The following is a 27,763-nucleotide window of genomic DNA, read 5'->3' as shown; positions in this document are numbered from 1 at the left end:
CCGAGTGGCGCTGGCTACCACCCCCAAGTGCAGGAAACAAAAATACCTTAACATAAATACCCGAGAAAGTGCTGGGGAAACAGCCCCGCTGGTAGCGTAGTGGTTATCGCACCAGACCGGTATTCTGGAGGTCGTGGGTTCGGATCCCACCCGGCGGGCATTTTTTCACCACTTTGTTTTCGACTCAAAAAATTATTCATCTCTTTCTATGACCCACCACAACCTCCCCTTTGCTTTCCTAGGTTTTCTTGGCTGCCAACCTATATATATATATATATATATATATATATATACATATATATATATATATATATATATATATATATATATATATATATATATATATATATATATATATATATATATAGTTTTTGTTTTTATCTCCCAGCGCAGGGTCTTCAATTCAATCCGCGGCGTGGCAGGAATCCGGCTGCAGAAGCGGATGGCGACGTCTCACCATTGGTTTACATAGACAACAGATGTAACGCTTCCGGGTGGCTGGCAGCAACGCGTACTTTTTGCTTTGCCTAGTGGGCCTTCAGTAAACATCATTATTATGAAAGGAAAATTGAACGTGTGCTACTGAACAGACGTTTTTGCTTAGCGTTCTATTCGGGACCCTGTCTTGCCAGAGGAGCCGTCAGATGTTATTTACTCCTGATCTGCACCCGGTTCGAGAATGTGTTAGGTGTGTCAAGCCCTCTGCAATGTTGCTGGTGAAAGTCTGGAAACACACGGAGAACCAAGACGAAATAGTGATAGTAACAACATTGGCGTTTGTTTTGAGTGACCCTAATAACGTTTAAGAGTTTCATGCCCAAAGAGGACGGCTAAATATAAGAAAGATGTCAACAGGATGACAACATGGTTCCAGGAAAAGCTGCACGCTATGGCGCATAACACAAGAGCGTGCTTATACAAGTCCAGGCGGATACAATCTATCAGTAAAGCCAACCTATCATTTTCATCTTCCTTTGTCCGGGTAGGGTTCCAGGCATGGGCACGCTTTATACCAAGCGTTGGCAGCAATAAGCCTGTCACGTCCATGACGCGAGGGCGCATTGTGTATACGTACACACCGGACGTACACTAAAAGCAGACAAGGGGAAGAGAAAAGCAAAGGAGGAAAGTGTAGGGAGAGGCCCGTCACCGCCAACGTCTTCTTCCGCCCTGATTAAATGCTGTCGTCGGCCGGCCGCAGCGTGGCCCTGACAGGACCCGGCTTTAATTACACGCCGGCGATTTTCCGCGTTGGCGCGCCCTGCTAGCGCGGACAGCCCGTGTATGGTTAACCCCTCCGCATCGTAAACAAGCGCAGCTGACCCACGCTGGGGACATTGTCGACACCGATGGACCTAGGCTCGGAGCTGCGCCGGTGCCCGCGGGATCAGTGTTAGGCCTAGCAGGTTTTCGGTTGTTAGCGAACCTAACACCAAGTTCCTTCCCATATAATTTCTAACAAGATGTGACAGGAAAGAGCCGTAGTCGAATCAATTTGAGTGCGTGATAGAATTATGTTCGAAGCCGAAATTCTCGAAACTTTGGTGGAAAAGTCATTTACACAGCTGTCGTGGCTGCTGCTCCAATAAAATGGGATATTTTAAACATTACCGGACGGCTGAAATTGCTTACGGTAGTGTTTCCTTCATACGGACGTTGTTGTTCCAGGCGAAAACTTCGCCCTCATACTCGGTGGTTCGTTTATTCCGTGCGAACGAAACGGCCAGTGGGAATCCGGCGAGATACTACGCCACAGATGGATGGGCAATGAATGGACAAGGGGCATGTCGAGGACGACCTTCTACTCCCTTCTTCAATATCCTTTCCACGCGATGCATATCTTGGCGAACCCGGTGGCATTTCGGCGTCGATATGTTGCCGTTCCTTTTAAAACGAAGCGTTAGTGTTCCCACTGATGGTGTCTATAACGTGAAAACACTGAAGTGAAAGAAAAAAATAGAAGCTTTCGGCGCCTGGGATCGAACCGGGGTTCCTCGCGCTATGAAGCCGGCGTCTATCCGATTGCTCCCTTTCGACATGGCCGAAGCAGTCTGGAAAACAAGACAACCAAATCATCCGTCACGCGAAGAATGGAGGGGTGCATGATTTCGTGAAGCCGTTTTCAACTGGCGGGCAGCCGTATGCCGTTACAAAAAAAAAGTTCCTGCTATAACAGCAGAGAGCATGAGCACGAAGTATACACAGGCAAGACTTTTTTAAACTACTGTAGCCCTGGTGGCACGAAACTTTCCCCACCTTGGGCGCTTCCTCTTCGTTATTTGGATAAGAGACTTGCCGGACTGTGATCGTACGGCTGGATGTAGTAGTGATGTCCCATTTAAAATGTTAGGGAGTAACCTGAAATGCGAGGCCAAGGAGACATGGTATTCGAGAAGTGCCTCTTGTGGGACGCTGCTTGTTTCGTCTGCGATATTTTGCGCTTTTTTCACGCTGAACCTACAGGACACCGGTTTGTTTAGGGGTGATGGACGGGGATCCCCCGGAGGAACCGTGCGACGTCGATCCGCCGGCGGGCACCTCCTCCAGGAAGCGCGCCAGTCTCCCAGTTGACGCGGACAGCGAGGAAACCGAACTCTACTCGGCGCCCAGTGACGAGGACTCCGACGATGGGTTTCAGCTGTACCTGGGGAAAAAGGCGAAAAGAAGGCTCCTCACGGCTTCTTCGCGATCGAGCACCTCGACTGTGAAGCCCGTGCCGAAGCACCCTGTGCACACGATACTGTTCGTACCAGAGGCCAAGACGGACAACTTGAAGCTGCTCAACAAGCAAGCAGTCTCCGCGTTCCTTGAAGCTACTGTGCCAGGTGAGGTCAAGCACGTGAGGATAAATTCCCGACGGAACATCTTGGCCATCGACGTGGAGCATCGGAGTGCACTGGAGGTTTTGCGGAAGATTACGTCACTGCACGACATAAAAGTGCGAGCCCATGCCACCCCGTATGGAGACACGACGATAGGCGTCATTTATGACATCGATACGTCTATCCCGGAGAAGGAGCTGCCAATGCTTATCAAACCTGCGGATGAAGGTGTCGTCATCAGACAAGTAAGCCGCATTGGTACGTCAAGGTGCCTGAAGATTGTTTTCAAGGGCGACAGCCTTCCCGCCCGTGTTAAGGTGGGTCATTTCCGTCAGCGTGTCCGACCTTATGAGCCGAAACCCCTCCAGTGCTACAAGTGCATGAAGATTGGCCATGTCGCTGCAGTCTGCGGCAGCGCCACTGTATGTGCAAATGCGCTGGGCCCCACAAGGCTAGCGACTGCAGTGAAGATACCCTGAAGTGCGCCAACTGTGAGGGACCTCACGATGCCTCATCGAAGAAGTGTCCACGTATGAAGAGGGAGGTCGCTGTCTTGAAGCAGATGGTGAGGGACCACTCCACGCACAAGGAGGCTGCCGTGACGGTACGACAACGGCGGCGTCACCGGTCTCGGCGCCGGAGGTCTTCAAAGAAGGCTCGCCATTCTCTATGGTACGCTTCTACGCAAGCGGCTCCGCCACTAGTGCAACAACTACTTCCACCACCGCTATACCCCGCGGCGGCCGCCCCCTCCGCTCCCTCCGCCGCCTCCGGCCCCGCAGGATTCGCCGAGGTGTCGCGACGAGGTACAACGAACCTTGCCGGTCGACGCGTGGCCCCCACTGTCGCCGACTGTTCCTCCTTCTGAGCCCCAACGCTCAGTGCAGAAGACAGTCACGAGCTCTCCCGCCCCGGCTACGTCTTCAGATCGGCAAGTCGTCGTGGTCCTGAGGTCCCTCATGAATGCTTTTCGCACATTTCTCACCAGTTTGAATACACCATCTGCGTAGATCGCACTTCAGATACTGGAGGCCCTGGATCCAGTACTTGCAAGCCTCGGATAAGCAAGGACCATGGCGAACGTACGTTTATTAAGTGCGAAAATCAAAGAGGCTTCCATTTTTCACTGGAACGCTAGAGGACTAATGTCGCGTATTTCTGATCTTCGCCAGTTTGTCTTTATGAAATCTATTCCTATACTAGTCATCTGTGAACCGAACGTATCCAAACCTATTCGGATATCTGGCTATGAACTTTTTTTATCAGCCACACTCGGGAAGCCCAGCAAAGTCGCTGTCTTCATCAGGCGTGAACTGTCCTACGTTCACCATTTTGTGCAACCCTATAGGGGCAATGAGTACATCTGTCTCACCATCAGAAAGCGCCAGCTCACTTTCACTCTTGTGGGTGCATACATACACCCGACATCTCGCTTTCAACGAAAGATGCTGGATGACATACTAAGGACAACAACGGGTCCATGGGTAATTACCGATGATTTCAATGCACACCACATGCTTTGGGGAAGCCCAAACACCAACATGCGAGGTCGGAGCCTAGTAGCTTTTTCCTCAGACCATGGGTTGTGCCTACTAAACGACGGAAGCCCCACTTACTTACGTGCAACGAACTACGGCAGTTGTTTAGACTTGACGTTTGTGTCACGATGTTTATCGGGTCGTATACAGTGGTTCCCAGACATAGAAACTCGTGGAAGCGACCGCATTCCGACCTATTTAAAGATAAATGGCTTATGAAGTCATTTCGATCCCAATGTTATTCGGGTAACCGATTGGTCCAAGTTCAAATCAAGAATGGAAGAAATTTGCCGGAGCGATCACCTTGAAAATCTAGAGTCCGCCATTGGAAGCACACTCCAAGCCTGCAAGCGTTCCGTCCGGCTGCCTCCAAAAGTGACCGAGTTTGACGTGGAGCTGGAGCGCCTTCGTGCTGTTCGTCGCCGCACCGAACGCAGATACCGGCGAACGAAATGTCTCGAAGATTTGAGAACTTGCAGACGAACGCAAAAGAAGATCCAGGGCCGCATTGCCCACGTGCAAGCACAACGTTGGAAATCTTTTTGGGACTCGCTCGACCCTCGCAAGCCTTTGTCGAGGATATGGAAAACTGTGCAAGGGCTAACGACTCCCGTACAGCAGCGCTCCCAATTTAAGGCCCTGGCTATTCACCAGAACCGCCGAGAGCTCGAAGTGGCCGAGGACTTCTGTGTGAGGATAGCCAGTAGAACAGGCCCTTCTGTACTACTGCTCGCCAGTGACATCCCTGCATCGCGGGATTCAAGGATGGACGTCACATTCTGCATGGAAGATCTCCAGGCGGCATATGCTGCGTGCAAGCGATCTTCGTCTCCTGGGCCTGATGGAGTCACATATGCTGCTCTGCGTCACCTTGGTAAGGATGCCCGACAAGCCTTGTTGGAATATTTCAACGACCTGTGGTGTGATGGTTCCTTTCCTCGAAAATGGAAGCCCAGCCGCCTCGTCCCGCTCCTGAAGCCCGGAAAATCTATGCTGGATCCAATGGCCTGCCGTCCAATTGCACTTGCGAGTTGCGTTGGAAAGCTGATGGAGCGAATCATTCTTGCACGTCTGGAGTGGTTCCTGGAGCATTACAATGTCTACCCTGATTTCATGTCTGGATTCCGTCGTGGATGCTCATCCATTGACAGTGTTATTGATTTGGTGACTTTTGTGCAGCAGCGGAAAAGTGCGAAGCGCATGTGTGCTGTGTTGTTCCTCGACGTTAAAGGGGCCTATGATAACGTGGAGCACGATGCGATTCTTAAAGTACTACAGGCTGTGGGGCTCGGTGGCCGGGTCTACCAGTGGATACGGAACTATCTAACAGGAAGGTCATTCTTTGTTATGACTGCCAATAAGCCGACATCAGCTCACTATACTCACCGTGGTGTTCCCCAAGGAGGCGTCCTGAACCCTACACTGTTCAACCTTACGCTAATTGGCCTGACTTCTTGCCTTCCAAGGAGGGTTCACGTGTCGATATACGCCGACGATATATGTGTTTGGGCAGATGGCGTGACTCGTCGGCATGTGCGCGCCCGACTGCAAAATGCCGCAGACTTGACGACCTCCTTGACGACACGGAGAATGGTTGGAAATATCCAGCAGCAAATGCACCGTGCTTCCGTTTACACGAAAGCCGATGTACGCGTACCCTTTGTATATTAATGGTGAAAGGGTGTCTTATGTGAGAAATCACAAGTTTCTAGGCAGAGTTGTCGACAGAGGCCTTTCTTGGAGCGCTCACGTAAACGTTATAAATAAGAGGCTCTCTGCAGTGGTGCATGTGCTCCAACTCATCAGCGGCAAGACGCGGGGAACACCAATGAAGTCAATGTTACAGCTATACAACGCGCTGTTCTTGGGCTGTCTGCGCGATACAGCGCCCCTGTCCTTTCTGGAGCGCGCCGCACAACTACTCGGTCACTTCAAGGTATATAAGCTCAGGCCTTGCGAACCTGTCTTGGCCTACCACGATGTACGTCCACAGCAGCAACCATTGCGCTGGCTTGGAATCACCCTTTGGCAACCTTTATGGAAGTTTAAACACCCAGGACACATATCAGGCACCTCGCCCGTCTACCTGATCATCACCTCGCAGGAATACCAGCGACCCGTACGCGGGCATCGTTCGCAAGGGTAGTAGCTTACCACAACACCAGCATTCCGTCGAACTATACGCCAGCGATGCGACCGCTCCTTCCGCTGCGGTGTATGATGCAGCCCCGAGTGTGCCTAGATATTCCAGGAGTAAAAAAAACGCGATCTTCCCATACCGGCCCTGCAACAGCTAACTTTGGCATACCTGCACGAGACATACAATGACCGAACCCATGTATACACCGATGGCTCGGTAACATCGTCGGGTTCTGCCGGCGCTGTTGTTATTCCACAAATGTCACTGTCCAGCCAATTCAAGATAGCCAATCCTACAACCTCCCCGGCTGCAGAACTTATGGCCATCCGTTGCGCTTTTCGCACCATCGAGCAAAGTTCGTGCCGCAGATGGGCTATCTTCTGTGATTCGAAGGCTGCACTTCAGTCACTCCAGTCACCCCTGTGCCGGGGACCTCACGAACAGCTCCTGACAGAAATAAGAATGGTGTACGACCGTGCTACCCAGGCGGGTCATGATGTCACCCTGCAGTGGCTTGCCAGGTACTGCGGCATTATCGGCAACGACAGTGCGGACGCTGCCGCCCGGCTGGCGCATCAAACAGCGGCGACTGTGCTCATCCCACTGTCTAGGACGGACGCAGCTAGGGCCCTCCGCATACTTTCCCGGGAAACAGCAATCTCCCAATGGCATCCAGATGAATTCACATGTGCGCGCATTGGTGCCCTTGACCCGCACCTGCAGCGTCCCCTTCCACTAAGCCTCCCGCGGTCTGACGCAACTCTTCTTTGCCGTCTCTGGCTGGGAGTGGCTTTCACAAATGCTTATTCATACACAATAGGAATGGCAGCAAGTGAGGAGTGCTAAGCGTGTGGCACGCCGGAGACGATCCGGCACGTTTTATACGAGTGCCCACGCTACTCGGCTGAAAGGAAAAAGCTGTCGTCAGCGCTGAGGAACCTGGACTCTCGGCGGCCATTTTCGGAGAAGATTCTGCGCTACTGGCCCTCTCCGTCATCCGCTCAGAAGGCGACTAAGGAACTTTTACGCTTTCTACGGGCGACGAACTTAAACACCAGACTATAGACTGAACGCCTCCAGTGTCTATCAGTGTCAGTGCTTCAGCGCTGGGCATACGTGTCTACTCCAACTTCTCTTCATTCTTTCTTTTCTCTTTTTGCCTACTTTCCCTTTCCCACGTGCAGAATAGCAAACTAGGCTCTAGCCAGGTTAACTTTCCTGCCTTCCTTCTACACCCTTCCTTCCTTCCTTTGCGTAGTCGACATATTTGGCGCAGGGTAATTTTTTTACAGGCGACACATATGGCAAGCGTACTTGCTAAATGATTCTGTGTGCAAATGACATGTACGCGTTTCGCGCCTTCTTCCCGGAAGAGCAGCAGGCTCATGGTTATGCTCTTCTTATATACACCCCCCCCCCTCCCCCCTCTAACGCAACGAGCTGGTGTCTCCTCTTCAGCAGAAAGGCCGCTCTGGCGCGGGTACTTATCCAACGAAATGTGGAACGAAATCACACCCTTTTTCTGGGGGAATGTATATGTCTATGAATTGACCGGTCGTGGATGGATACACACCGACAGCTCAAGATGGCAGCCACTTTGAAGCGCGATAGCCGTGGTCATGTGAGGAAGCAGCAACATATGCTCAGCAGCAGAATGCCTTAGTCACTGAGCCATTGCGATATTGGTTACGTGATGCTAGAAAAATCTGTATTTCTAAAAATTGGCCGCGTATCTGCTCCTTTCGTTGCAATTGTCGACGGAAGACGATAGTCGGCTGGCGCCCTTGGCAAGTAAATGCATCCCTTCTCTTTACCGCTCACCTCTTATGCTGTTCCTTTCCCGTCTCCTTCCTTCCAAGATAACACGCCAGAGGTTTGCTCAAGTCAATTTAAATTTACCGCGTTCCACTGCTCCAAGTCGGGTGCCTCGATGCCAGAGCTGCCGTACAGCGGAGACGCGCGTGAATCGAGGCACCCGGCTACAACGTTTATATGTAGAACCACGTTGCCCTACTCCACGAGCGTTCCAAGCAGAATGCGGAACGTCTAGTAAAACCTATCGTTGCTGCTTCCGTTTGATTTTTTTCGAATTCCGCCAGGTAGCGCCGACAACAGCAGGCGTCGGTTTTCTGCAGTTGATGTAGTATTTCATTTGCTATTGCAAAAAGCAAGCACTCGTAATTTTTTAATAAAGGGACACTGCAAATATTACTCATGTATTGATTTTCTGCCTTATATTTGCGTAATGTCTTGTTCTTGTTCAACATTGTTGACAAATGTGAACATTAAAACTGGACTTCGACGTTCAGATTTGGATGTGAGTATATAAGACTATTGCCGAGCATGTGATCAGTGACAGACAGACAGGCATACAGACAGACAGACCAAAATTCTCCCTATCGTCTTCAAAATAGCATGGAAGTACGAACTAAGGCAGAGGTTTAACATCGAAGACCAGTTAGTGAAAGTATAATCTGTGCACTCAATTGTGTTCCTCCAGTAATCGTCAGCGTGAGAAGGTTTTCGCAGTGGTGTCTCCGTTTGCTTCTGCGCACGCTCCACCCCCACCCTCGGGGAATCTGGGGCTGCGCTGCAAAGGGGCGAAATTTTAGCGCAGGAAAGCGGTCCCTGGAGGAAATGCTGGGCGGCGATTTAGACGTGCTCCTTGCTCGCATCCATCTCACTTTATGGGCCATTCTGTGAAGCGAGCCCCGGCGATTCCGGCCGCCCGTCTCGCTAATGATGGTGCGTACTGCCGAAGCTGTTGCGTCGCCTTACGTGGATCGGGGGGAGGCGGCGCGCCTCTAAATCGCGCCCGTGCATCTCCTTCGCAATTACCGTTAAAACCGCGCCGGCGGCGGCCTCGGGATGCGCGCATCGCAGACAGCCCCGCAAACTCAAGACGGCGTCTCGGGCAATGCCAACCAGGACGCAGCGGAGCCCGTGTTTCGCCTCTATCTTACAGGTCACATTTTGCCATGGGTAGCCTACATCCAGGCACTGCCAATGGCATTTTTTTACAGCGAAAGCCCTACACGCTTCAGGAGTCTAAAAAAAGCGTTGTCCTCGTCAGATGCATGCTTGACAAGTGCGTGCGCCACGCACTAACGTCTAGCTAAAAAACAGATTGACTAATTAAGTAATTACTGTACTCATCAAGTGGCTCGAAAACTTCGTGCTCCACGCACCAACATCTCACTAAAATTAATTAGTTAATTAATTTATTTATCAATTGATTCTAAAACACCATAGGCCCAGTAGGACATTGAAAAGGGGGGGGGGACTTGCAAGGGAAGTTTTAACGAAATAACAATGAACGTTAGGCAATGACTAAATATTTCATAAATATCATCAGAGCAAGATAGCACCGTCCCAGCAGGCGTGAGACAAGAAATTATACAATAAATTTCCGCAAGAAACAGCCACAATAAAGTGGAAAGCATGAAGCTAAAATCCTCATGCTAGCAATAACTAAAAAACAGCGTATGCTGCGCCTGCGCGGTGGAAAGCAAGCGTTCATGATTTTAGGTGTTGAGTAAAAACAAATACTTGTGTAGATGACGGCGTAATGCTTCTCCGTCAGTCACCGCTAGCACTGGCCGCTTATATGCATGCTCCGCTGCAAACACTGGTCGGAAATTTGTCAGCCATTTGGCCGCTGATAAGCTTGGTTCGCAGGAAATATTGCCGAAAGATGATAGTCGTCTGCCGCCAACACACTTTTCTCTGTATTTCATCCCCTACCACACTCTTCCCCTCAAGTGTTTTATTTTTCCTTGGCTTATGCAGATATGTTTGGTCTGTTCCTTTCTGTTAAGGGTCTCGCAATATGCATACTTTATGACCCTGTGATAATACGTAAGCAGGTTCGACTTTATTTGTTTTTGTTATTTACAGTTTGGCTACAACTGAACCGAAAGCGTGGTCGCGCTCAGTATTTTAACACGAATGTGTTTTATTCCCGGATACACGAAGATTTCGCTGACGTCATATCCGTCACGGAAGTGACAACGAAGCAAGCGACCTGTAAAGGGTGAACCCCTGCACACAGGGTCTTCTTGCAGGGAAAAAATCTTTAGCGCTAAAGAGTACGTTACAATTAGGGTTGTTCGTTTTCGGGTTTTATATTTCAACCCGAAAGTGTTTTATTGCGGGATACACCAAGATTTCACTGGCGTCATATCCGTCACGGAAATGACGCCAGTACACCTTTCCCGAAGCGACCCGCCAGAAGGACGTCGCTCACCAAGCACACCAACAAGACAGCCGCCGACCAGCAAATCCTGCTCAACTGCAGATTTCGCTGCACATTTCCCTTTCGTGTTTTACTGATTCCTATGACAGGGGAATCAACCACAGTTTTTTTCTCTAAGTGATTTAAACAATAAAAATTTATTAAATTTAGTTAATGTAGTGTGCTAGCCGCCAAAACTTCGGAGGATATGAAAAAAGTAAGCTTTATTCTATTTCGTTCTCCACCAGTGAATGTTCTGCTTTTACATCGAGACGGAGTTGCCACTTAATTCCATCGTCTCCTGATTCAAGGCGTGTGATACTGCGCGTTAGAAACCAACGTCGTATCGAACTTTCTACTCAGCGTAAGTGCGGACTTGTCGATCGAACATGGCTGTGTAGACGAAGAACGTTTGCTTGGAAACAATCGATTACTTCTTGGAAAGCCAATTCGCCTTTATTACAGCTCTTAACCCGGCTGTCCCATTTTGCCCATCAGTCGTCCTTTGGTTTTCCAAGAATTTCTTGCAGCGATAAGGCTGGGCGCAAAAAATGACAGGCTCGTTAAGACCTGCGTACATTTTTCTGGTGCGAGTTCATTTTCGTTATTTGACCACATTTTCGGCATTGCATTTCACGCTACTAAAACAATTACTGTTTATACGCCTACACCTGCATTACATTAAGTTGTATACGTACATCCCGCATAATAGGAATTCTTGGAACGTGCTTCGAGGGTTTAGCATCGCCCTCTCCACTGGGACTAATTTTCTTATCTTGCTCCGCTTAATAATTATTCTTCCTCTTCCGTCATTCTTGCCCACATCGTGTTCTTCAGCCATTGCTTGCAATTCAGCACTTCTTCCCAATTTCCCTAAGTGTATGGAAGTTTACCAGGACACATTTTGTTTGGTAAAAGCAGCCACGTGCCGGCTGACGAATCACCTCCGACGTCTCTTGAAAAGAGCCTTATGTTTGGTTATAATATATTACTACAAGTAAAATTGTGCCTTTTAAGCCAACACCACGATAAATATAATTAAATGTACGGCACCAGCATATTACATGAAGGACTTATTGCAGGTTTTTCACGGACGTTCTAAAAGTGAATATCGCTTTAAACTCGCACCGCGCAAACTTCGCCTGTTAGACGGTCGCCGCCAATATCTTGCTTACCGGAAATAGCATCTGCAAACACTGTCCAGCATACGCGATGTCGTCCCGGCAGTACGATGGTTCCATTAAGGATCCAACGGGAAAATTGTCCGTCCAAATTGCAGTTGCTCGGCGCAGCCGACAAGAGTTTATTTCAGTTACTGCGCGACGTGTTTGCCACGTGGCTCCTTTGTCACGGCGGGTGCAGACCACGTTTTCGTTACCCACTCAGGGCCTCTCTCCCTGGAGGCCACCCGGCGATCTTCGGCAAATGTGCGCTCACGCACATACTGTAAATCTCGGCTAGCCAAGAGCAACACCGCCTTGCGACCCCATCCACCGTCTCCTTCCCCTTTCTTTATCCTCCTCGCCCTACCTCCCTTAGCACAGAAGTGAGCAACGTCTACCAGGTTTTTGCTGTTGCCTGTTGCTAAATCTCAACTGCTGTCGCGTCCTTTACTGCTACTGAAGGACGCTTGGCCTACTCGACACTGGGGCGTCGAGAGAGGCGTACTTGGAACGGTGGTCACACGCGCCGTGTTCCCTGATGACACCTGCGCTATCCGGGGCTCCGATTGCATCCCGGTGTCTACTCTAGATTTCCCAGGGGACAACGCAGCCTTTGCCGCGGCCTGTATGTGCGCGCGTGGGGGAATTCACCGAGACTTGGTGGCTCCTCGACTGCAGTGCTTTCAAGTGTGCGGCGCGACAGGGGTTAGTACGACACGACTGAAATTTCGCAACGCCAGGAAAGGCGCGTTATTTGGTAAGGCGCCCTAAAAGTAAAGAAGCGAACGTGATCCGCGTGTTTTACAACGTATAAGAGGCTTTTGGCGAATAAAGGCACACTGTTTCCAAGGCCGTCGCCTCTGAAACCACTGTAATCTAAGCCAGTCCTGGCAGCACACTCGTTTAAACTAATACTCCATCGCGGAACCCATCTAAATGGGTATCAAGTAAGTACACTAAGCTGCTCTGTTTGCTGTTGTGTTGAATATTTTATCGCGTCAGCACAGAAGGGCTGTCACTGTCGCAGAAGGGCTGTGGCCTCATACAGAAGGGCTGTCGCATTATGACCACGAATCATCTGCAGCTTCGGGCGCTGTGCGAAGTCAAAGAAAGCGACGTAAAATTTTTAGATGCGACGGCATCTCATTCACTCGCCTTGTCCCTCCATACGGCGTTGTCGTTGTCCGTCCACACCCCTCCCCCATTCTCCTCGCTGCGCGAGCTGCGCTCTCCGCCGCTCACCCCCTTTCCTCTCCGATAGCGAACACTCTCTCGCGATGAGCATTGGATTGGATTCAATTCGATTGGCTTGGCTTGGCTTGGCTTGGCTTGGATTGGATTAAAGTGGATTGTGTTGGATTGTGCCGCGGCAGGCGCACTGGCGCCGGCGCGTCCCCTCACCGTTATGCGCACTATAAAACGCGGTGCCTGCACCGCTGCGCTCCATCGTTCCAGCGCCGTTCCTCCGCTGTCCAACACTGCAACGTGAACCCCCTATGCGTCGCATCTACACAGGGGTTTCCGCGAGGGGAGGTGGGAGTAATTTTTTCTCACTCGGCTTTACGTCGGTCAACTGTGGCTAAGGAGGCGCCGTGGCCTTTGGAGAGGCGTGTGAACAGAAGGGCTATATAGATACCCTTTTTCGATGCTGCGTTGGCAGTACGAAGACCTTGCGCACAACGACCAACCTCGGGCATAATGTCCGACTGTCCGCCAACTTCCAAGCCAAGTGTCGAATATCGGGCTTAAAGATACACGTGGGATAATAATTTATGATTACACAGGTCCTGCACACCCTCTCTTCCCGTTCGTGGTTGGTGCATTATAACTGAAAGGTGCCACAAAACCACAACTTTATCGTCATCATTTACCCGGTCGGGCGAACCCGTGTGTAACCTTTGCCTTCCACTACCTGCAATAGCCCATGTTTATGCATTTTTTGGAAGCCCAGTGTCGCTAGAAATGTTGCCAGGCAAGAATTCGGATCTGAAAAACACTAACTGGCGCTGAATTCCCTGAACAGCCGTTTCTCCGCGTTTTCACAGGAGATGGAAGCATTGCTGCAAGCAGGTTCTATGCTATGGCACCGGTAATAACTTCATTCCCTGCTCCCAAACCGCCTTATCTTGCTTTCCATCACCTCACCTCGTTTCTATTATACGTTCTATCCAGTTGAACGCGCTCCCGGCGAGAACCGGAGCACTTCCTCAAGCCATTATCAAATTCAAACAAGCCTGTATTCAAGAGAAATGAAGAACATTTTTTTAAAAGCGCGGACTTGTTTCTTTACTCTGCTTCCTCGCAGGCGGAAAACTGCAGGTAAATGTAACGTGCACCCTCGTTTTTCGAAGAAACGTCGATTCCCTTCTTTGCGTTGGTTCTTATATGAGAACTCGCCATTTTTGTACAATACAACGCGCATTCGCTGAGATAGCGTACATCATAAGGAGGTGTGCTGCAATGCACAAGATCGCGATCCCGTTTTCCAGGGTCGTAGCTACTATGGATGGGAAATACAAAAGCACCCGCGAGTGCGACATTTCGGCGCACGTTAAAGAATCCCAGGTAGCATAATTACCCCAGAGGCACTAACTACACGGTGCGCCTCATACTTCAAGCGTAGCTTTTTGTGTCAAACATAGAACCTGGTATATTTACGAACATCATATACATTTTTTAATAGCGAGAGATTGCCCTACGGCATAACATGAAGTTTTAAAGATACAAAATTGCACCAGTTTCGCACAGAAAGCCAAGAAGAGACCGGTACTGGGGTCCCCATATCCAACGCTTATGATCTTGGGGTCTCCCAGGATGGAGCCGTGCCTCGAAGGTGTTAAATTCGGGTGTTTCTGAGTCCTGAGCAAGTCGACAACAGGTGTTTAACGTCAGCTTCTGGCGCAGGAGTCACACAGAAGGGGAAGGTGTCCGCAAACGGGGCGTGGTATCGGGCAGGCGAAGCGTAAGTAACTGCTGGGGATAACGCCACCCCAACTCGGAGCCTCCGCAGCAAGACGTCTTCCCAGCGAGCGAGCCCACTGGGGCGGTCAGTTCCACGCGGTGGAAATAAAGCACGCGTGGCGCGGCTGAGGTTCTCTTTTTCCACCAACAGTTCTTCTACGATCACATACATTCGTTACAGAACTCACCACCACCCCACAGAACCCTATATCCAAAACTGTGACATCTGTTCCTCGCCGTGCCTGGGGTACTTGGCGTGGATCTCTGTAGCTGTACAGCCCCATCGCACGACCCCCCCCCCCCCCCCCCCCCCCTCCGTTGCACAGCCAGGGAAGAAAGATTGTTATAAGGCAGGTCACCTTATCACATCCCTGGGGGAGGAATTGATCTCCTCCCATGCTCCTTTAGGTAAGCCCTTCATGCTTTCGCCGACCATGCCGAGGCGATCTTGAAGCAAGTGCTAACAAACTGTGAGGTCCGTTTTTCATTCTTCCGCCCACAGGGCACCAGACCACAGGTTTCCTTGCGCAAACAAAACTTATATTTGCTTCGCCCTGGAGGACGATCGATATCTACTGGTGTATATTGATGAAAGGGAGTCTTGGCGACTGTGGACAAATATCAGAGGGCATGCGGGCGCTCCTACGCACCAGCCGGAAAACCCTTGGTGGTTTACTCTCGTAAGGTGCTTTCACGGAGTTAAAGAAAAGCGACTTCGCGTACAAGGGGCTCTTCTGGGTACCGTAAGATGCGGCTTCTGTGCACGGATTATGTCTTATATTGGTAACACAGTATGTTGTTTTTTCCTCGCTGAAGCAAGCTTAAATTGTGGATGTGACTGAAGTTGTGTTGTATGTCCCAGTCTAAAATGACAACAGGAACACCGCAGAAACCTAACAAGAATGCCTGTCGTACGACAAAAAGCTTTGTTGTGCCAACAGAAGCCCTGTTGTTACGACAAAGCCATATGTTGTTACGACACACGTTTATGTCGTTACGACAAAGTCAATATTTTCAACGACAAACGTTCCTGCAGTCACAACGGAACTGCCTCTGGCTAGGACAGCCATCATGCTGCCGTGACATAGCCAGCTGCCAGAATCCCGACACAAGAATACAAGACGACAGTATGACAAGCAAAAATACGACAAACTACAGAAATTTTTCTTGTCCTCATTTTCTGCTGGGGTTGTATACGGTTTCCCCTGATACCTGAAAATAATAAGTGGTATTTTGTAAAACGTTGACTTCAAGCTATCTGTGGAAGTTTTTGCGAGGAACATTGGTAACAAGTATATTGTCTACATGATTTTTTAATGAACAAGATAGATGAAACACGAGAGGTAAATACTTAAGGCACCTTTGTTAGGTTTAGAAGGTACGGCGGAGCTTCGGTGCGTGTGTGCGTGTGTGCGTGTGTGCGTGTGTGCGTGTGTGTGTGTGTGTGTGTGTGTGTGTGTGTGTGTGTGTGTGTGTGTGTGTGTGTGTGTGTGTGTGTGTGTGAGTGAGTGTGTGTGTGTGTGCGTGTGTAGCGCGCAAAATGCACGGCCTCCCAAAATGGGGCAGTCGCTGTTAATCATGGAAACGTGTGTTCTCGAATGGGGAGAAGTGCAAAATCGTGTTCCAACAAATTGTCATGTTAGAGACTATAGGAATGCTCAGTAAGGGGATTTTGAGCTGTACAGGATGGACAAACTGTCAGATTCTAGCTTTACAATCCGCAATTTTCAAGCTTGGTCCACACCTGGGAAATAGCTGGGCTGGTACACAATATACGTGTACACAATTCCGGTAGTGTGAGTTCAAATCCCAGGTTAAAACGACGCCATCTCCTCACCAGCAGCTCCACGTGTGCGTACGTGGTGATTGCTTGCAAGGTACCCTCCCGCTGTAGTAAAGAGCCGGCTGCTGTAAGAGGCTGGCTTTTCAAATTTATAACGGCGTATGGAGCTCAGGGGTCCACTACATTAAGAGTGCTCTCGCATGTCATAGACATTGCTCGCAGCGGTTCTGCCCCCTTTTGTTAGAATGCGTGATTGTTTTTTTTTTGGATTGGTACTTTTAAACGTGGGACGAAAATGAAACTGTTACATCTCTCTAAAAATACTTGCGGAGATACGCGCGAGAAATAATTTAATAATGCATTTGACATGGGAGTTCCGGAAAGGGCACCAATCGCTGTCGAAGATATATCTGAACTTAAGTGCAGGGCCTAGATTTTTCGAAACAGGATGGCGCTTCGCAAACTAAATTTGTTTCGCGGCGGCGCAGGAAACTCTGGTACGCCAGAAAAGAAAAAAAAAATCTCGCAAAAGTTTTCTCTTACGTTCTCGTCTTTCGTGATTGGATCAGTCGTAGCTGCGGGCCTATTCAGTGGTGCCCAGGAATATGTCCGAAGACGGGCCCCGCTCTTTGTTCTTGCCCTCCAATCACTCTCCTATCTTCCCCTGTGTTTTCCCCCGCCGTTTGTATTGTTCGTTCTGTCGGGCAGTGACAATCAGCGTCAAAAAGAAACCCTTCCATCGGCTGAGTTTCGAAATTCCCGGGCGACGACGTCCTCTCAGCCCTACACGCAACAGGCTGAGCAGAAGTTCAGGGGCAGGGGCAGAGTGGCTGTGATTGCCGCAGAAAAGGAGACCCTTTTTGTTAATTCTTATCGCGAGGTGCTAGGACCCGATTTCGCGAGACCCTAAAGCGGATTACTCCTTTAAGCATTGCTTAACCGGTTCTCAAACTACTCTTTTGTTTGTCATACTTGAATTCCATCCTCTCATGCTTCAGATTTTTTTTTTCGTTTCTTGCGTGAAATGCGGGGCCAACCTCGCTGCGGAGGCTCCTCATGCACGCTGTCGGGGTTTAAATGTTAGGCTTGTTCTATGTTCGAAGACGCGACAGCAGCGAGGTGTCGTCCAGGCACCTCAGGAACAGTCATGAGATATGCCGAGCCGCTTTGTAGCGTCGGGGAAAACGCGCACCGGTTTGGTCCGTTGCGGTAGGAAAAGGTTTTTCTCTCGCTGGCAAAAAGTTGTTGCCTGGGTGGCTCGAGATTTCTTGGTGGAAGCCATGTTCGCCAGATGACGCAGCAGCACCCAAATGTTGATGATGATAAAGAAGAAGAAGGAGAAGAAGAAGAAGAAGAAGAAGAAGAAGAATAAGAAGAAGAAGAAGACGAAAAGAAGAAGAAGAAGAAGAAGAATGGAAAGGGAGTGCTGCGTTATTCATTAACGATGCCAATATATAAAGACAGTTGTACCGAATTACAGATTACTACCTGTTGTGGTAATACTACTTCAGAATTACAGATTAATCGGTAATTACCGATTACAGATCAGCACTACATCTGCATCATTAGATTAGTGTTACTAACAATTACTACTACCGTACAACCAATTACCGATTGCACATTATTACTATAAATATATTTAGGTTAGCACAACTACCTCATTACAAATTATCGATTGCATATTAGTGTTACAGTACTACTACCCAATAACTACCACCGAATTACAAATTAATGACTGTTGTGGTAGTTGAAGCGCGGTCACAGCTGTCACACCGGCCGCGGGAACTATCTACTCGGCCCTTCTCGGTACCACGGGGAGAAACATGGCGTCGGTGACTGCGTTGTATTGTGCCGGCGGCCCGTAGCTTTGTTCGTTGCGTCCACCTATGGAGCTCGTGAGTTTGCTTAGGGCTCCCCGTTTCCAGACGGAAATTATTCCGGAAGCGTTGCCTTGCCTACGCGGTGTTCCGTCGCGTATACCAACGGGTTCGTGTTTCCGAGTCCCTGTTTTCTAGCACGGCACAATAACATTGACTCGTTTATTTGTGCGCCACGTGTGCATATGTGCAATGCTTTTTACACTAGCTGTTAAGCTGTATTGAAGCGCACCGGTGATTCAAAGCCGTATGGCGGCCACCCTCCATAGCGTTTTAAACGGCGATTAGCAAGAAAAGTTTGCTCCGCATTATAACGGAATAAATAAAGGCATGCGGGTGCTTTACACACATGTAGGAAAACAATACGCAAGGAAGCGCACCAGGTGGAAACTCACAAAAAGAAATTTGAGGGTGTCGGTTCACGTTAGATCACAGGATTGTTTTCAATAAAACAGCCACCTTTTGTTGGAAGCCTGACTGACTCTATTAAAGCATTACTTAAGTACGATAACGGCGAATGCGCCGTGATTGAATTTCCGTGTCGTGCTTTTTCACTCCGTGTTCGCTCGTGCCGCCATGCGCTGCGCAGGGGGCCTTAGATAGGTTGAAGATTCCTAGAATTTTCCTGTCCGACCCCCGTTCCACGCCAATCGACCAAACCTGATGCGTTCCGTCGAGTGGGGAACTAAATTAAAACCACCCAAGGGGATACGATGGGAGCTTGTTTGCGCTTGCCAGTGCAGTATTGTTGGATTGGGCGAGATCTTACCCAGGCATATTTTTCTGTTGTTTTTTTCACATTGTGTATGAAATTTGGGCCGCAAATAAAGCCAATAAATGTACTCGCTTCCAGCCACCCTTTCCTAGAGTACAACTTCCGCAGCTCCGGCCGTGACCAAGGGGAAAGGAAGAGGTTCGTTGCTTGACCCCCCCTCCCTGCCGCACCCTTTCAATTCGAAATATTTTCCCCACTGTGAACGAAAGCGCGTGTGTCGTTTCGCAAAGCTCCATTGTTTGAAGCAAGGCAGTCTTTCTAGCGGATTGCAGGGGTGTCAGGCCGTAGCATCAACAGAGTCGGATAACTGTTGTGCAGCGCACAGTGTCGGCGAAAGCGGTTCAGAGGGGCAAACCTTTTCACCTGGTCTTCCCGTCGGTGATTGGCGAAGGCCAATCTGTGTATGCTTATGTAAGTGGAGAGGGAAGGATTCGCAGCCTGGCTGCGCTCTTAGCCCATCGGGCGAGGAATGCCAGAGCGGCCAGATACTGAGTGTGCTCGCGTAATGTTCTGCGTCCGCCAAAGTGGCGTGTGGAGTGCAATGAACATAGGAGCCATACTCGATGGTAGATCGAGAGACGTGCAGACGTGGACGATAACAGAGAGACTAGCGCTGCCGCCAGTGAACGTATTAGTTTGTTGAATTCGGATAATTCTCTTCCGTACGGCAGTTCGATTGCTGCGAGTTCGGCGGGAGCAACGAGGTGTGGGTTGAAACAAGGCGGAATGGGTAGGCAGTGGTCGATGTCAGGGAGATGGAACGACGAGTAGATGCGGAGAACGTTGAGAGTCCTAAGCCAAGCTCTTGGTGGGTATCTGGACGCCTGACGAAGCATACAAACGGGCGTTTTTATGTCTATACTTTGAATCATCAAGATATGAGTGCACGTTACTTCCAACCCAGTCGGTGGCAGATCCTTCGAACCGGACGGTGGTTACCAAAGTGGACTATGTGATCAAGCATCCAGAAAAACATCTCTGAAAAAAAAAAATACCGCCTAACATATGTACACTGAATGTATTCCGCTAAAGCATTCGGATATTTGGGATAGTTCGAGCATTCGGCCTGTCAACTTGTATGCTTCACTGCACGAACAATGATTACCTCATTATTCTGGCCTTACAAGTGCGAATGTCCAGGGAAGCTTTTCAGCACACAAAATGAAGGTGACAAAAATTAAGGTGAAGGGACTTTAACGTTGTCGGCCATCACTCTTAAGACAGACACACAGATACACGCATACGAACGCTTTCATTTTGGTTCTACAGATCTCAAAAATGACGCCTAGGGATAACTTAGCTGCTCAAAATGCCTATCCCAGTGATGAGACGCACAAGCTTGATGTCCAAATAAATGTTTCGATCGGCGCGTGACATCGATGGTGACGCAAACAGCGTCACCATCGTTCATTCGTTTTACAACGCGTCGGCTGTTGTAAGCCTTACAAAAACACGTGTAGCCTCAGGAGTTTTAGTCCGCGGACATGAAGGATACATGGAACAGTAGCCATATAAGTCTGGCTGAAATGCTCCGTAGAAGAATGAAAGAGAAACTAATTATTTACTGTCATCGGTATCAACATTTAGCCACTACACCGCAGTTTCAAAAATTTTTAACCGACAAGAACGAAACTACAAAATGGCTGACGTAATAATAACGACGTATTAGCTGTTAAATCATGTTTGGCCGGTTTAGAATCCTTATTACCGCCATCAAAAATCGCTGCGCCTGGTCGTCCATAGAGCAGCTTCTTTATTCCGCCCTTATTTTGAGGCACGTTCGTAAATTGCCCGGTTTACGAAGAAATCTGACGAACGCTGAGGGCTCGGGATGACGACGTTAGCACTAATTAGTTTTAGTCGTATTCCCCGCGGCAGCTATGGAACGACACGAGCTCCGCATAGGCTTCCTCACGGCCCAGCCTTGCTGTGGGATAACCAAAATAACCAAGAGAGAAAATGCCGTTGCACGGTTCAGGCAAACTGAAAGGGAACAAAAAATGATTAAAGAACCGAAGTCTCAACCAGAGGTCATTCCACCGAAAGGGATAGAGCAAATAAAAGTACAAAATCACTCGAAAGTCTTTGCTTTGCACGACAGCGTGTTCAATTAGCGGCAGAGAAGAAGAATTTGTGCGCAGACTAATCTTACAAGGAGGGGACAATGATTATATACCTGACCTCCAGGTTAACTGAGAGGTTGGACCAAAGGCCCTTTGTATCGCCCGGATAATGCTTTCCTAACTTAACTGAGGAAAATGAAGACAATCAGGAGCCATGCAGCAGCGTCTGAAGACTGATCGGCGCTTCTTATTTAAAATAGGAGTTCAGAGGAACCTAAAATGTGAAGAGTCGCTCCGTTTGGCAGCGTATTTTGCAGGTGTTGTGGGTTAAAGGTCGTCCTATCTCTTTGCGAGGAATTATTATTTAGCTCCACGGACATTCGAAAATTAATGGATCTTTTATAAAAAATTTGTGGTGAGTTCTCGCGCTATACCCGAAAATGCGAGAAAGTCTTGCATTGTTAAGCATTTTCATAACGACAAAGCGCCGACGGGGTTGGTTATAAGCTTCATATTTTTGTCATCACCCATAAAGATAAAACACCCCTGGAACTAACGTTTGGCTACGTGCTTTGAAGGCGAAAGCTTAGCATTTATCAAAGGCTTCTTTAGGACTACGTCATGTTTGCGTCTCTGTTCGCTTTCGTTTCTTCGTTTTTTAGCGCAAATTACTCCAATGTACATGCAGACTGCAGCCGCAATCTCCGCGGCAGCCACCCCAGTGTGAGAGCTCGCCTCTGCGAGCGCCTGTTCTATTCACGCGCCGCCACGTAAAGCAGTTACGCGGCACACATCAAGCTAATTCTTGTTCCCACTGTGGCACGGTGCCAAGTTAGAGCACTGGTAACGAACTTGGCTCTTGCTCTTCTCCCACCAGAAAACGTGTTTTAGAGCGCAGCTCTTAAGCGCCCCATCCTGTGTTTCGCGGCACCGCCGGCCACCTTGTAACCAGATGAGCGAACAGGACACCGGAGATAGGCGAGATAGAGCAAGCAGGAAAGCGGAGGAGGAAGTGTGAGGAGGAGGAGGGCGCTATGCCCATGCCGCACGAGACATGCTCGGAAGCGGCGACGCGCTGCGAGATAACGCCAGAGTAGAGCACGCTGTCATGTGTTCACCGATGACGCGATCACTTCCTGAGACGAAGCAGCTATGCGCCGTCACCGTGAAGAGTGCAGTTCAAGATGCGCTGACATTTCATATTTGGGAGTATCGTAATCGTCAGCCAATTTTTAAACTTATTTTCTCTCTACGGTGGTGGCGATTTTGGTACCATGCGTATTGATGCTGACGATGGTCGCTTTTCGGGCTTGATTAGGCATCTAAGGCTTTAGCTTTAAAACCAGGCAGTCCTAAAAAAAGGGCATCACGAAGTGAGAGACAGATATACATTATTCCTTATTATTATACATTAAGTTGGATTCGCTGAAAACCACGTACGGTAATAGACAAATGAAATTCGAACGTGAAAATATGAACCAGAACACGCAAAATTAAAAAAAAAACGCTGTTAGTGGAGGTCCAATAAGGGCGCTTACTTGGAAAACCGCATTTGCCAACTTTATTACTGTAATTAAGCGATGCGTCAATTTGACTTGCACGGAGAGAAATCACGCTATTCGTGTGTTGAGGTTCACAATTTCGTGATTGCATTTCGTTTGTCCATGGCTGCACTTTAGTCGTAGGCTGCCGCGAAAGGCGTGCGGCAGGACGCATCCTGATCGAGAGCCGGAGCCGCGATGGATGCGCGTTCCGTGCAGCCGGCGAACGTGTCAAGTCGACGAATGCGCGAACTTGGGCGCGATTACAACCCTTCCCTTTTTCACAGCGGGAAATTCGGTACGGAATTAAGTAGCTTCAAAACAGGGCGATACAATTCTATGCAAGACAAGTATGAGAATCAAAACAGTAACCGGTATACAACGCCAAGAGCGCAAAGATTTCTCTGATGTTTTGTCCGGAAATATGTGGGCTTGACAGCGCAATTTTCGCTTATACATGTGAAATACTGCTTGAGTAATTGCGCATTTGTTTTATTTGTTCCCCTGAACGCCGTGGGGTTGCGCACAGTGTTGATCACAGATGGTTAGTCGCTTGATAGTCATTTCAGGAGAAAGGAACCTAACGATGTTGTTAGTTGTCGGACGAGGAAAAACGCCAACGTGATATTGGATACATATTTTCAATAGCTCTATATTTAACAGTTAATGAGGGAATGCCACTGGTTCCTGCATGTTTAAAGGCTAGTTCCTAAGGATGTGTTGTGCGGGTTCAGCGCAAGGCAATGTGGTAGCGTACATTAACCCATTAAAAATGATTGCATATCTGATGGTGAAGTGCTTGAAACTGAGGTATAGTGCTAACAGCGTCTTAATTCCAATAATTTACAGAATTTTCGAATTGAATAGGTTGTTTAAACAAATAAAAGATGGTCCAATTCACGCTGTAAAGGTTATTGAACTGCGAAGCTGTAAACGACACCTGCAACAATTACCCATGAGATGTCACTTGAATTCTCACACGTGGCTCTACAAAGAGTGAAACCAGAGACTAGTCAAGTGTACTTAACCACACTTTATATTACTGCACAACGACATTCACGACTGCTTGATGTTCTTTTTCTGGCTGTTCTTCTGGCGTGTTTAATTTCCGTGGTCTACCCAAGGTAGCCTGAAATGAACTGAAGGAGGTGCTATACCGGTCTCTCTTTTTATATATGAAACCGTGGTGATGTCACAAAGTGATTTCTATGCTGTTAGATACTTTTACACTCGGAGTAGCTTAGGCAACTGTAATCTTTACCGGTATGGCTCGTCCACCTGGTTAGGTATGTGCCTGCCTTATGTGCCTGCCTGATAGTTTTCTGCTGGCATCGCCACGAAAATTTGCATAAATGGTAATGGTACACTGCTTCTCAGTAAAAATGTTGACTGTGATTTTGCGAGGACGACTGCGCCATCAAAGTTTACTCTTGGCATACACACCGACAAATTTTGTGCAGTACCCTCGTGATAAGACATTATTCGAGTGTGCCGATTTAAATTGTAGCGAGATATAAACTAACGCTCGGAACCTTAATTGAAGTGGCCTTCGTGGGCTTCTTTCGGAGCACAGTTTTTTAAAGATCGTAAGCGGATACGAACACAGAAAGGTAGGGGGCGCTCCAGTCTCCGCACGCTCTTCATGTACGTGACGTGTTTCACAAATGATGGCGGCGTGGAATTCAGCCGAATCGAATGAAATATTGAGCGGCTCTCAAATGATTCATTACGACGGCCGTTGGGTAAAAAAAAGTAACAAAGGCAAGAAAAAAAAAAAAAAACTCCGGCACAAGCGGTTTTGTGTCTTTGATGCTCCCGTAGTTTCATGCCGCGCTTATTTGTGATGTTCCAGACTTTAGTCTTCCAAATTCATCCTTCCGCTAAGCCACATTTCTGTCTGTTCGGGCTCCGCTCCGTGCTTTAACTTTCTACTTACAACGATCCCTGCCATTTTGAGTAAGCTTTTCTTCTGTTTTTCGCCTCTTCATGCAGCTCGCCTGTCCTTGCCAGAAATTAATTGATTACAGGATGCAGCTTTTGTGCATATTGTCCACTCTCCGCCCGGTCTTGTCGCTCTTCGCTGCCACCCAACTAAGGGAGACCGTAAACGTTCTAAAAAGCTAGAACCTGTGATTTTATGCTAAGGAAAACAGAGGCCTGGCTTCAACCTTTATAGAGTCTACTTTTGTATGCGCGCGTGACAAAATTCAAGCTTTACACTTCGATTTCAATTAATATTTATTTATGTGGTAGGGTCCCATTAATCACGGAACAACCCGGCGAAGAGCTACAGGAATAAGGTTTTCTGCCGCTCTCTCCAGTTCGAAAAAAACAAAAAACAAATTCGTTTCAACTTATAACGTTAAAAATAGCTAGGAATGCGAACATTCACAAAGCTTTCGTCGCACGAAAAGTAAAATAACATCCAGTTCGGCCCTCTTTCGTGTAGGCGCAGCGGAAAGTAACCACAGGTACGGGAAAACTTTCTATTCGCGTGTGACTTTAAAACGAGGGACTTGTCCGAGCGCGGCGCCAGTACGAGACTTCACGCGAATCTTATGCAAAGCAGAACAGCAGCGGTAAGGCTTCGCACTCAAGGCTCTCTGGTGCGCACCTTGGAAACGTTACGCATGGCTTATGAAAGGAACGAAGGATCAAGGGTTTTTGAGTGCTTCTCGAACTTACTCCGAGTCAGATTTTGGCTCCTAAAATAGGGACTGCTTCTTATTCTCTCTCGTTATCCTTTTCTTCTTGTTTTTATTCCCGCGCAGTGCCGAAAAACTGTCGCCCTTATTTCTTCTGCACTTCTTGTTTTAACGTGGCTGAAGAACAGTGAACTCGACTTTCTACGGAACTCCCAAGTGGTAATCGAATCAGGCCGAGCTCGGGTCAAGTGCTGTGTTAAGAAAAAATACACCGAGAATAAAAAGAAAGAATGTATGCTTGTGGTAGAGTTTACGCAAGGGTTCTTAAGCAAACATTTGAACTTGAGTCTTAGCGAAATAAAAAAAGGCAAGGAGGAGCGTCGAAGTGAGTTCGTGGACAGGCACTTGATGTTGGCTGCGAGACTGATGCAACGCTCGTCGTGGCAGCAATAGCTGGCTCCCCGCTCTTCCCCAAGGCTAGCTGCTCCCCAGAGGCGTGTATTACTACTCCTTCATGCGAGGCCAGGTTAACCTGTCCACTTTCTATTCTTCTTTTCTATCGTGAGAAAGAGAAATGGTTGATAGATTTTGTTGGTGGGTTGCAGTGGATGGTGTGGGGCTAATTTGCGTCATGTGATTTTACTTGAGCAAACGCGAAATGGTGCGCTTGTAAGCATTTTTAGCACGGAACATTGTCCTAGCAATTTTTTTTTCAAAGCTTTGAACGCCCGTGTTAATCCTGGCTAAAGTTATTTTTCCAAAATGTGCGTCAGGATTGGTATTTGATCTTGGATAATACGATGTACGAGACGGGGCTCAACGCAATGCCTTTATTTCATGACAATTTATATAACACACAAGAAATATTGATATGCAAGAGCAAGCGCTAACAAAATTGCTATTACAGAGTGGCAGTAGAGACAAACATCGAATCAAGGTGTCACAGTGGCTATCAGCGGTGCTACAAAAACGATACTGCAATGATTGGCATGCTCGGACTTTGGAATACGAGCGGACACCAGTACAGCCGGGAATCGGTTTGATCATTTTGGTCTTTCCGACTAATTAAAACCTGACTGAAACTTAGCTGCAGCGGCTTTGCTGGAGCGGCATAATACAAATAAGAAAAGGAAAAACGAGCCTGAGAAAATCCATCAGACGGACGCACTCACACACATACAAAAATAAATAGTGACAGAGTTAGTCACCAGCTGGAGTCGAGTCCACAGTCTCTTAGGAAACGCACAAGAGCTTTAAAGCCCCTCACCGCACTGTCTTCGCTGTTACAAGGGCCTAAAAAGCCCTTCGTGCTGAGATTTCTCGCCCGTAGTAAACTTCGCACCGTAATTCGCGCCAAGCAGAAACGTGGACAAACACAGAAGATGGCACCAGCCCAGAAGCTGGATGTGACAAATGCAGATTCTATGATAGCATTTGGGCACAAAAACGTGTCTTTGTGCGCGAAAAGTAACACTTTCGCATGATAACCTGGGCGTGTGCGCGTCAGAATACCAGGGGCGTCAATGACAGCCGGCTTGGAGGTTCTTATCACTCGTTCAAGAGCGATTGCTTAGCATTTTTCCTCCTGTTTCACTTTCGTCATGAGCTAGGGCCACCATGGCTGGGCATCGAGCTCATTGCACGGTGCTTAGCGGCGGAACACCTCAGCACCTGAGCCACGGGCGCGGACTAGTGCGCGTCGTACCCTAGAACCTCTTAGGATTAGATGTATGCATTACTTCTTAATCTACAAAAAGTTACTGATGTACTTAAGCTTCATATACACTCGTTGCGTCTTTTTTCCCTATAATTTCGCCCCTGGTTGCATATATTTTAAATGACACGTTAACATATAGATGACGGCTTTTGCGGCGCTGCCTCCTTGCTGACTAGCCCTTTAGCTGATCAGCGATTGTAGAATATGAAATAAGAAACTTGACGGATGAATAAATAATCAAAATGCGATTATTCATCGTTCACCTTGCTCGTAGCTGGTGCCTTCTTGGGCATAAAATATCATACATTATCACAATACAATCATTATGTAACGCTGTAACAGTTTCTCTCACTAGTAACTCTATTCTAGTACATTCACCGCTGTGTAAGTGCACTGATGATGATGATACTGGCACGAATTACACAGAAATTCAATTTATTCTCCATAACAGCGCCAAACACCGATACTTCATAATACTGTGGTTAAACGCAAGATTAATTGACT

General features: G+C 48.3%; 1 protein-coding gene across 2 annotated transcripts in view; it reads right to left on the bottom strand.

Moving 5' to 3' along the window:
- The window catches only part of LOC144144483 (calcium/calmodulin-dependent protein kinase kinase 1), a 275,111-nt gene that overhangs the window by 68,036 nt on the left and 179,312 nt on the right, over positions 1 to 27,763 (bottom strand). The gene's annotated exons all lie outside the window — the stretch shown is intronic.

The sequence above is a fragment of the Haemaphysalis longicornis genome, unplaced genomic scaffold (genome assembly GCF_048455015.1).
Source record: "Haemaphysalis longicornis isolate Haplotype H1 unplaced genomic scaffold, Haemaphysalis longicornis Haplotype H1 scaffold_7, whole genome shotgun sequence".
In the NCBI taxonomy this organism is placed as follows: Eukaryota; Metazoa; Arthropoda; class Arachnida; order Ixodida; family Ixodidae; genus Haemaphysalis; species Haemaphysalis longicornis.
This window is presented reverse-complemented; position numbering and strand designations above follow the sequence as displayed.